General features: G+C 37.3%; 1 non-coding gene across 1 annotated transcript; it reads left to right on the top strand.

Annotated features, from left to right (window-relative positions):
* Positions 1-10721: 10721 nt before the first annotated feature.
* On the top strand, positions 10722-10833 carry LOC129654446 (U6 spliceosomal RNA). Its single transcript, XR_008715510.1, has one exon. It is a non-coding gene; the product is annotated as a U6 spliceosomal RNA (small nuclear RNA).
* The last annotated feature ends 212 nt before the right edge of the window (positions 10834-11045 follow it).

Below are 11045 nucleotides of genomic sequence, written 5' to 3'. Positions count from 1 at the left end.
TATTTTAATTCCAACTCTTCTTCATTCCCCGTATGCAATTCAGAATCAATTTAGAACAAGGACACATTTTCAGAGAAATGTATTACAGAACAATTTTACATAGAAACCACTGTAGGGTTTATTTTTTTTATTCTTAAAAAAAAAAAAAAAAGACTGCTATTCATGGCAGTCCTCCATGAGCCTTAAATAAAGACACGATAGGTTAGCAAACCGATAGGCAGTGAGCGCCTAGTCTGTGCTAGCCACTGCGTCTGTAGGCTTTCATTCTTAATCCTTGTACAGGGTTATCATATATTATCCCGATTTTACAGATGGGAAATTCAGGTAGAGAGGGGGAACTGTCCTGCCCCAATAGATTGGGGGATAAGAAGACTTAAGTCTTAGAAATTTGATTCATGTGACTTAAAGGTATTTTTCACTTTGAAGCCTCCTACTTCCCAAGAGAAAGACAAAAGATTCATCGGGCTGCTGTTCTCTGATCATTTTAATGTATTGTTGAATTTGGCTTACTAATACTTGCTTGAGGATTTCTGTATATGCATAAATAGGGATATAAAAATTATAGACCTGTGATTTTCTTTTCTTGTGTTGCCTTTGCTTAATGTTGGTATCAGATTAATTCTGGCTTCATAGAGTTAGTTTGGAAGTCCTCCCTTCTCTTAAATTTTTTGGAATAATTTGAGAAGGAGAGAAATAATATTTGGTACAATTTCTTGCGAAACCATCCAGTCCTGGGCTTTTTTGTTTGTTTGTTGGAAGATTTTAAATTACTGATTCAATTTTAAAACAAGGTTATGTATTTTTCTCTGACTCAGTCTTAGAGGATTGTGTGTTTCTAAGAACTTATCCATGTTTTCTAGGTTGTCCAATTTGCTGGTGTATAACTAATGATAGTGTTTTCTTGAGATCATTTGTATTTCTGTGAAATAGGTTGTAACTTCTCTTTTAATTTCTTTGCTTATTTTAGCTCTTTCTCTTTCCTTCTGGGTGAGGCTGGATAAAAGTTTATCAGTTTTATCATTTAGTCTTTTAAAATTTAAAGTGATTATTTTTTAAATTTATTATTATTATTATTATTATTTTTACTTTACAATATTGTATTGGTTTTGCCATACATTGACATGAATCCACCATGGGTGTACATGTGTATTGATTGGTATGTACTTATTGCCATTTTGTTGTTTGCTTTCAGGTTATTTTTATGGTTCTATTAATTTTATCTTCTTTTAATTTCTTCCATTGTGGTTTGGTGCTTTTCTTTAGCATTATGTTTGGATATCTGTCTCTTTCTCTGTCTTTTTTTTTTTTTGTATTTATTGTAAATTTTTGATTTGTGGTTACTGTGAAGCTCATATATGTCAACCTATAAATGTATTTACTTATTTTAAACTGGTACTCATTTAAGTTCAAACACATTCTAAATATCTACATTTTTTGCTACTTTCTACCATATTTTGTGTTTTTGATGTCATGTTTCATATCTTCAGGTCTATCCTTAGCTATTCATTATAATTATAGTTGATTTTATTTTATTTTTTAACCTTTGGACTAGCTTAAGTGGTTAATACACTGTTTTTACTATACATTTGTCTTTACCATTGAAATATTTTTCCTTCCTTTATTTTCTTATTTCTTCTTACAGTCTTGTATTTTTCACTTAAAGAAGACCCTTTAACATTTCTTGTAGGTTCAGTTTAGTAGTGATGAACTCTTTCAGTTTTTGTTTGCCTAAGAAAAATCTCTATCTCTCCTTCAGTTGTGACCAACACCTGTGTTGGATAGGTTATTCTATCTTATAGGTTGTGGGTTTGTTTTGTTTTGCTTTGTTTCAGTGCTTTAAATATACCACTCTCTTCTGACTTGCAAAGTATCTGCTGAAAAAAATCCTCTGGTAGCTCTATAGCAGTTCCCTTGTGTACAGTTTTTTTTTGTTTCCTTTTTTTTTGTTTTTTGGGTTTTTTTTTGCTCTTGCTACCTTTAAAATTATTTCTCTACTTTAATTTTTGCTCTTTCAATTGTGATATGCCTTGGTGTGGGTCTCTGGGTTCACCTTATTTGGGAATACCTGTGCTTCCTGAACACAGACTTTTGCCTCCTCTCTCAAGTTAGTGAGGTCTTCAGCTATCACGTCTTCAAATATGTTCTCCATCCCTTCCTTGCTTCTCCTGCTGGAACCCCCATGACGCAAATATTTGTGCACTTGATGTTGTCCTAGAAGTCCCTTCAACTATCCTTGTTTTTTTATTATTTGTTTTGTGGTTGTTGTTGTGCTGAATGAGTGATAGCCTAGACTCATGCATTCTTCTCTTTCACCTCATCTGCTGTTAATTCCTCCTAGCCTATTGTTAATTTTGGTTCTTATATTCTTCAGCTCAAATTTTTTAAATATGCTTTCTAACACTTTGTCTATGTTCTCTCTTCTTTTCCCAAGTTCATTTAGTGTTTTGATTGCTGTTGCTTTGAACTCCTTATCAGATAAATTATTTGCCTCTGTTTCAGTGAGAATACTTCCTAACATTTTCTCTTAATTTGAAACATAGTCCTCTCTTTTGTCATTTTGTTTGACTTTCTCTCTTTGTCAATATGAAATTAGGCAAAGCAGTCACCTCTCCTGAGGATATGTTCTCGTTTGGGAGCATCCCTCTGTGGTCTCCATGTACCCAGTGGCTTTGATGGGAGCCCTGGATCTGAAATGAGTGGGTGTTACATCTTCTCCTGGGGATGTGTTGGCAGATGCCACCTTGGTAGGGATGGAGTCAGAGGAGCTAGAGCTGGAGCCAGGTTGGGGCTAATGGTGTTTGCTGCTTTATGAGGGGGTGGGAGGCGTGCCTGAGGTGTTAGAGAGGGGCCCTGAGGGGGTTGGGTGTCTCCGGGATGTGATGGCAGTCTTCCCTTTGCTTGGGAGTTTGTGGGGCCTGTGGGCTTTGAATGGTACTTCTGAGATGGCTCTGAGTTCTCACTCTGGCAAGAGGCAAGGCAAGGCCCTGATCTGGTTTTGCTCCTTCCTCTGTGTATGGCACATGTGCAATGGCAATGGCAGTCTCTGCCCTGGCCAACAGCAGGGCCAGGCCCCAAGCTGGCCCTGTTCCTTCTCTACCATGATAATAGCACTCTCTGATTTAGCAGGAGCAGTCCAGAGCAGGGAAGGCCAGAGGAGGGCCTGGTATGGGCTCAGAATTATGTCACATATACTTCTAAAGCAATCCTTTTCAGTAAAAACACCCAGAAAGCAAGAAAATCAATCTAGAATTTGACTGCCTACAAGATAATGCAGGAAGATGGCTAGACAAAATTGGATAAGGTACCAAAGCGAAAATAGTTGCTGGGTGGTGCCTGCTACAAGGTGCCTTGTGGGTGTGTGTTTAGTTTTCAAGAAGCTGCTTTTCTCCATCATCTTAAAGTTATTATTGTAATGATAGAACAATATGCTTTCATGTTGATATACTATAATTTACTAGTATTTCCCATAATTGTTTCAATTTCATAGGCTTATAAACAGTAAGATGCTGATATTTTTTAACCTCCTCAATTTAGACATCACCAATTGCTAGGGAAGTAGTGAGAATAAGGTTATGGTAGCTCAGGTTTTAACTATGCTAGAATGATATATTTTAGACAAATTGAATATTAAGGAGATGGCTTCATTATTTAAAAATTTTTCTTGGAATCTTAGTAAAAAATCAAAATAAAAAGATTATTTGCCCGAAATTTGAACATACATAATACCTTCAAGGTCCATTATATGCCAATCACTTTGCAGTTAATCTCTGGTAGCATTTAGTTTATTTATGCTAACTTACACTTCTAAACTTCAAGGCATATTTCCTTTGGCAAAATCCCTAAGCTTTTTTTTTGTTTTTTCAGTATTTTTAAGATCAACAAGAACAACACACTCTCCTAAATTTATTGAGTACCTATTATTGCTATATATTATCTCTTATTGTAATTAACCCTGTGAAATCAATATTATTATCTCCACTTTCCAGATATTAGCTTTAAGTGGGTTACAAAAGAACACTTTCTAGAAAGCAGTGAAAATGGATTGCAAAAGAACACTTTCTAGAAAGTGGTAAAAATGGAAATCTAAGTGCTCTAACTCAAACATCCATAGCATTTCACTGAGCTAAATTGCCCAGAATAGTAGCTACTCAATAAAGAGTTATTGAGTCAGTAGATGTACAAATGTTAAGCTCAAATGAGTGTTTTTGCTCTCCAGGATCATTAAAACACCATTTTAAAATGACACCATACATTCTCTACTAATTAAGGTACATTTAGCAGAATATGGTCTATTCGGTTTAAATTGATTCACTTGACTGGGTTTGGTTTGTTGTAATAGGCCGTGGTATGGCCCTCCCTAGAGCTTTAAATAATGTTCCTAGCTCACCCCAATCACCGTACCTAAAGTGCAGCTAATTAAGTAGAAAAAAGGGAAAAAAGGACTTTCTCCACAGGAAAGTCATTTTGTCAGGCTGACTATTTTTGATGGCATTTATTAGCAGAGTGGAACCAGTAGTGAACGAATGGCTAAAATGGGCGAACTTGCTCATTAGTCACAAAGACTGGAAGGTGTAGATTGTTCAGAAGCCTTTACAATCCTTCCAACTTTGTTGTAAAGATTTGGGGATTCGATCCATAAGCTCAGGAAGCCATCATCTTGAAGTAGAAAACTGCCAGTTCCTTTTTGAAACAGGTGAGCAACAAACGAGCTGGCTTCTGTTCCCCGTGCTTACTGACACAAATGCTGTCAGGATCTGGAGTGCGGTGGGTGTGTGTGTGTGCCTCTCACACACTAATGGTTGTGCTATAATGGGCCAGTGGAATTCCTGAAGTCCCTATACTCATCTGAGAACCGCTGTCAGCGATGCTAGATACCACGTTTCAGTTATTGCCAGAGATGATAAAACGGTTGATCCTTCCTAATTTTGGTCTCTTTCTCTCTTAAGCCACCAAGTATCTACCATTGTTTCACTCACACCTCCATGTAGAGTTAGAAATGAACAAGAAAGTTGAGAAGCATAAGGAAAGTATACTTATCAAATTTCTATTCTTTGTGCAATAAAAAGAATTGTGTGTACATCACCCTGCCTAATTCTGCTCATGTTGGTATTGTTTTAGTTTTGTGTGCATGGTGGAAAATTAGGACCTTAGAAGCTCAGGATCATATCTGGGATTATAAAGTCAGTACGGGCAAATTCCAACTCAGGACTCAGGGAGGGAGAAAAAAAAAATCTAGAGATTCTTATAAGAAATCATATGATATAACCACTTGGGAAATTAATCATACTGTTAACTCTTTTAACAGATGCACAGCATTCAGATGACAGCTTTTAGGTATCATGTCCTCACTTCCAGTGAACACACATCTGAAACATTGAATTTAATTCATATAGCCATATTTATGAAACATTTATAGACTTCTATGTATACAAAATGTATAATAAATAAAGGGTTCAGAAATCATATAAGATAATTTTTTTATCAATGAAGGTATTTATTCATAAAATACCTTAACCTAACTCTCATTAGAGAACTTGATGCTAAAGGCCAAGGATTTATTATAATTCCTTTGCTAAAGATCACTGACCTTTCTACTACATCAAGTACAAATAATTAAACAATCTTAGAAAGAATTTTCTCACAAGAACTAAAATCTCAGGCTCATTTTAAGGCAAAAGTCTTACTGCCAGGATTCATGTAATATCTTCCCCGAAGTTAGAAGAAATCTTCAGAGAAAATAGCCATAGTCCATGAAGTCCAGGAAGAGAACAGGAGGATCAGTGAGAAGGTGTTGCAGGAGAGCAAATACCGATTCATAAAAACTCTAAATGTCTGAGAACAAAAGGGAAAAGAAGGAAAACTAATACTCTCTTTCTCAAAACAAATTATGCTACCAAAATAGTGTTGTGGAATAAAACTATGTCTTAACCATCTTAAAAAGGGAAACTAATGCCCAGATTTTTTTTTAGATTACAAATAATAAATGTCAGAGATTAACATTAACCCAAATCTGTTTGGCTGCAAGCCTGTATTCTTGATTTCCCACCATTGACTTCCAGAAGGCATTTAAGTAAAAATTATTCAGTTGCCTGTCAGGGGTGTGTTGAAAGGAGCCTCACACTGGGAAACAGACTGGTCCTCATGACCTCTTAGATCTTTTGAATTTCTAAGCTTCTTTGATTTTATGATGCAGCTGGATGGCATACGTATAATACTCACGTAAGGCTGAAGTTGGAAATTGGTGCTTAAAAATAGAGCTTTGGAGACTTTTCACTTACCTTGATCTTCTCTGCATCGCTCTGTGGATGACTGGCATTTGGCTCCATTAAAGGTTCCTACACCAGGGGCAAAATGTTAGAAATTGCTCCCTCCGACCTTATTATAACATGGTTCTTGGCAGGTAAGCCACTTGCCAGCTCCAGAGAGGTTTGCTTGGTGTGAGGGTAATTACTCTAGAGTTAATTACAGAGTCCTTCAACTTCATTACACAGAATCCTCAGAGCTAGAGTCTCTTTATTTTTTCTTTTGGATTTAGTATGCAAGACTGACTACATATAAACATGCAGATCATTTGCAGGCATCATCCTATATAACTGAATAAACTTCCAAGGAACTGAATGGCAAGGTTTACGTGATTCTTCCATTGCTACCTCACATCCCTTCCCTTAGTACTCTGGGCATTTAATGATATGTATTAGGGGTTTCCTAGATTCATCGTGAGCTGGCTGGGCAAATGATTTAGAGATCAGAAGTTTATATCTGTTTCGTGAGACATTTCACAATTATAATTCCTCTTTCTAAAACATCTAATACTGTTGAACACTCCTTTTTATTTTTTTAATTAAATTTATTTATTTTAATTAGGGGCTAATTACTTTACAATATTGTATTGGTTTTGCCATACGTCAACATGAATCCAGCACAGGTGTACACGTGTTCCCAATCGTAAATGCTTTCCTGTGTTACCTCCAAAGAGACATTTTTTTTTTTTTTTTTGCTTCAAGTAGCAGAAAACTTAACTCAGTGTGGCTGAAATAATGAGGATATTTTTGTCCTATTATTTTCAAATTGTGAGAGGTTTAGAGGTAGGAACACAGCCACTGGTGAGCACAGCAGGTGTCTGGCTCTGGCTCGTTGGATTCTCTTTGTTCTGTCCTTTTCAACATCCCGTTTGTCTCTGGTATCTTGTTGGGAAGCAAGAAGATACAGAAGGTACTGTACAGGAAGAACCATGTTTCCTTTACTCTTCTACAACCTTCTCAGTCTCATTCTCAGACCAGACTCCAGTCACAGACACTTCAGTGCTCACCATGTTCTATCTCTAAACAACTGTTTCAATCTAGAGATCATTTGTGGGTTATTATGTTACAGAGCAGACACATTCTACCATAGATGCATGGTATACAGTGATTAAGGGAGCAGACTTTGGAGACAGGCAGCCCAAATTTAAATTCCAATTCGGTCTTTTAGCAATTTTTATAGTTACTAATCAGTAGACATGAGAGTCTTCAAACCCCATGACACTCTTTCTTCTATGATACTCAGAACTTCTGTCTTCTCTTTAGGGAAATATACCAAACTGGGAGGGAGGGAGGGAGGGAGGGATTGATAGATTTGATAAATATGGATATATATTCTGTAAATATATATAGATTCTAAAGATATAGGTTCTATAGACATAAATATAGAAGTAAATATAGATAGATGTACTCTATATAGTATGGAGAAGGCAATGGCACCCCACTCCAGTACTCTTGCCTGGAAAATCCCATGGACAGGGGAGCCTGGTGCGCTGCAGTCCATGGGGTCGCAGAGAGTCGGACATAACTAAAGTGACTGAGCACCAGCACTGTATATAGTATAGTGTATAGTGTTTGTTGCTCAGTTTTGTCAGACTCTTTGTGACCCCATGGACTGTAGCCCACAAGGTTCCTCTGTCCATGGAACTCTCCAGGCAAGAATAATGGAGTGGGTTGCTGTTTCCTCCTACAGGGGCTCTTCCCAATCCAGTGATTGAACTCAGGTCTCCTGCATTGTAGGCAAAATCTTTACTGTCTGAGCCACCAGGGAAGCCCATACACTAGAGATGTATTTATATATTCTGGAGATTAGCGAGCTAAAGCTCCAAAAGACCTCAGCACCTTAACTTTTACCCAGCCATGCCTAAGGTTTTATAGATGGGCCTATTTTACATATGGTCCAGAGAGAAGTAACTGATCAAGATCCCTTTATGAATCCTTGCAAGAAATGAGTGATATATCCATTCTTATGGCTCCTAGTCCAGAACTTGGCACTCAAACCGAGACTTTCATTTTAAATATTTCTACAGGGCAGGCATATCTGGTCCTATCATTTTGGCAGATCATTTGACTTTCCTTTGTACAGAAGACGAAAATCTTGAGAAAGCTTCAAATGAAAGAACAAATTAAATGAAAGAACAATGTATATGTATATATATGTCTATTAACACTGAATACAAATCTTGCAGTTTCTTGTCACTCCTTTAGCATTTTTTTTTCTTTTTCAGAATTGCTTTCCTTTTCTTTGCTACTACTAAACAACCATTTTTGAAGGGCATATATATTATGCAGAATCAGAAAATCAGTTTAAAATAGGGCTAACAGTTAAGATATTTTATGGGACTGGGGAGATGAGCTTCAATGTAACATAATTATTTTTTAAGTCAATGTAAAATATATAGAAAATTGAAAAAACATAGCACTTTTGATTTTCACAGTAAGAAAGTAAACACTGACTTTCTTATTTAAATAGCTCTTCAGCTTTCTTTGGAAGATGAGTAAGGAACAGTTCATAAAAATAAAAGTTTATGAACCTTATTTATTGTTTACATGTTCAATTATTCACATATCTATTAAACTCAGATGGTTAGTTAATCTGATATTTACTAAATGTCTTAAAAGCATTAAGTGTTTTGCTGAGTCATCACATGAATCTTAGTCAATATTCTTAAGGAGTTTATCATATATAACACCATCCCTATGAGTCTGAGCAAACTCTGGGAGCTGGTGATGCACAGGGAGGCCTGGCGTGCTGCTGTCCATGGGGTCGCAAAGAGTCAGACACAACTGAGCAACTGAACTGAACTGAACACCTTCCCTGTGGATCATGTACCAGTTTATGAAAGTTGTTTTCATTTTTGCTTTTATTTACATTAACACATGCTGCTATTTATAATAGTTTTATAGGTAAGTTTTATAGGTAAGTTGTCTTCTTTTCATTTTGCAGACAATAAAATGGAGGTTTAAGGATATTAAGTAACTTGGCTCCAAATTTGCATCCAAAGCACCTAACTCCAATCCCAATGGAATTATAACCATGCCAGGCCTCAGGTATTAGTAATGAGAAAATTTGTATCATTTCTACGTTTCCCATTTTATAAAACTGGAGCCTCCATCTATCTTATTAGTAGTAATGCTCTAAAACTGAGGGAAAAGCAAAGTAAAATTGGCTACTGGATAGTCAATTTTGCTTATAAAGCACATTATTTACTTCAGTATTGAAGTCCCTTTTGTATATACCAGGTCCCACCTTGAATTATATGTTTAGGTTTCACTTTATTAGTATTTTCACTTTTCCCAAAACAAGCAAAACAAACAAAAATTAACTCTTGATGTTTTTACACATGATGCTTATTCAACAGCAATGTGTTAAGCTGAATTATATGCATCTACCAGAAAGAGGAAACTATATTGACTGCACAATTAAAACCCCTCACGAGATGGGCTTTTCCCTGCTGGCTCAGTCAGTAATGAGTCCACCTGCAATGTGGAAGACCTGGTTTCCATCCCTGGATGGGGAAGTTCCCCTGGAGAAAAGAATGGCAACCCATTCCAGTATTCTTGCCTGGAGAATTTCATGGATAGGACCGAGGAAACTTTCAGTTTTCACACTTCATCAAAGTGGTTTTGAAAAAGCTCCAATATGGTGAGCAGAGACAGAAACTTAACATTTTGTGTGTGTGTGTATGTGTGTGTGTGTGTGTGTGTGTGTGTGTGTGTGTGTTCTGCAATGGGGACAATTGGCAGAAACATCCAGGTTTTCTGCCAACATACAAAGAGGTGATATGACACTCTAGCTTGGGGCCAGAGTCCCTTGGTTTAAATCATAGCTGCCTCCCTTACTAATCTTGTGGCCTTTGAAGTTATTTCAGTGATTTGAACTCCATGCACCTCTTGTCTCTCTTGCTTTTCTCCTGTATCAGGAGGATGGTAGTATCATTAACTCTTTGGACTGACATTAAGAGTCAGTCAGTTCAGTTCAGTTGCTCAGTCGTGTCCGACTCTTTGTGACCCCATGAACTACAGCATGCCAGGCTTCCCTGTCTATCACTAACTCTCAGAGTCCACCCAAACCCATTTCCATTGAATTGGTGATGCCTTTCAACCATCTCATCCTCTGTCATTCCCTTCTCCTCCTGCCCTCAATCTTTGCCAGCATCAGGGTCTTTTCCAATGAGTCAGCTCTTCGCATCAGGTGGCCAAAGTATTGGAGTTTCAGCTTCAACATCAGTCCTTCCAATGAATACCCAGGACTGATCTCCTTTAGAATGGACTGGTTGGATCTCCTTACAGTCCAAGGGACTCTCAAGAGTCTTCTCCAACACCACAGTTCAAAAGCATCAATTCTTCGGCGCTCAGCTTTCTTTATAGTCCAACTCTCACATCCATACATTAAGAGTAAATAATTTTAAAGTATGAAAAGTGCTTATATCACTTTGGCAACACATATACTAAAACTGAAAGGACACAGAGAAGATTAGCATGGCACCTGCATAAGAAGGACGCACAAATTAGTGAAGCGTTCCATATTTTTAATGAGCTTTCTTAGTGGCTCGGACAGTAAAGAGTCTGCCTGAAATGCAGGAGACCTGGGTTTGATCCCTGAGTCAGGAAGATCCTCTGCTGAAGGGAATGGCAACCCACTCCAGTATCCTAGCCTGGAGAATTCCATGGACAGAGGAGCTCCAGTCCATGGGGTCACAAAGAGTCAGACACGACTAACACTTCACTTCAAAGTGCTTAGAG

The sequence above is a fragment of the Bubalus kerabau genome, chromosome 5, assembly GCF_029407905.1.
Source record: "Bubalus kerabau isolate K-KA32 ecotype Philippines breed swamp buffalo chromosome 5, PCC_UOA_SB_1v2, whole genome shotgun sequence".
NCBI lineage: Eukaryota > Metazoa > Chordata > Mammalia > Artiodactyla > Bovidae > Bubalus > Bubalus kerabau.
The sequence above is the reverse complement of the archived record's forward strand: the minus strand, read 5'-3'. Positions and strand labels throughout refer to the sequence as shown.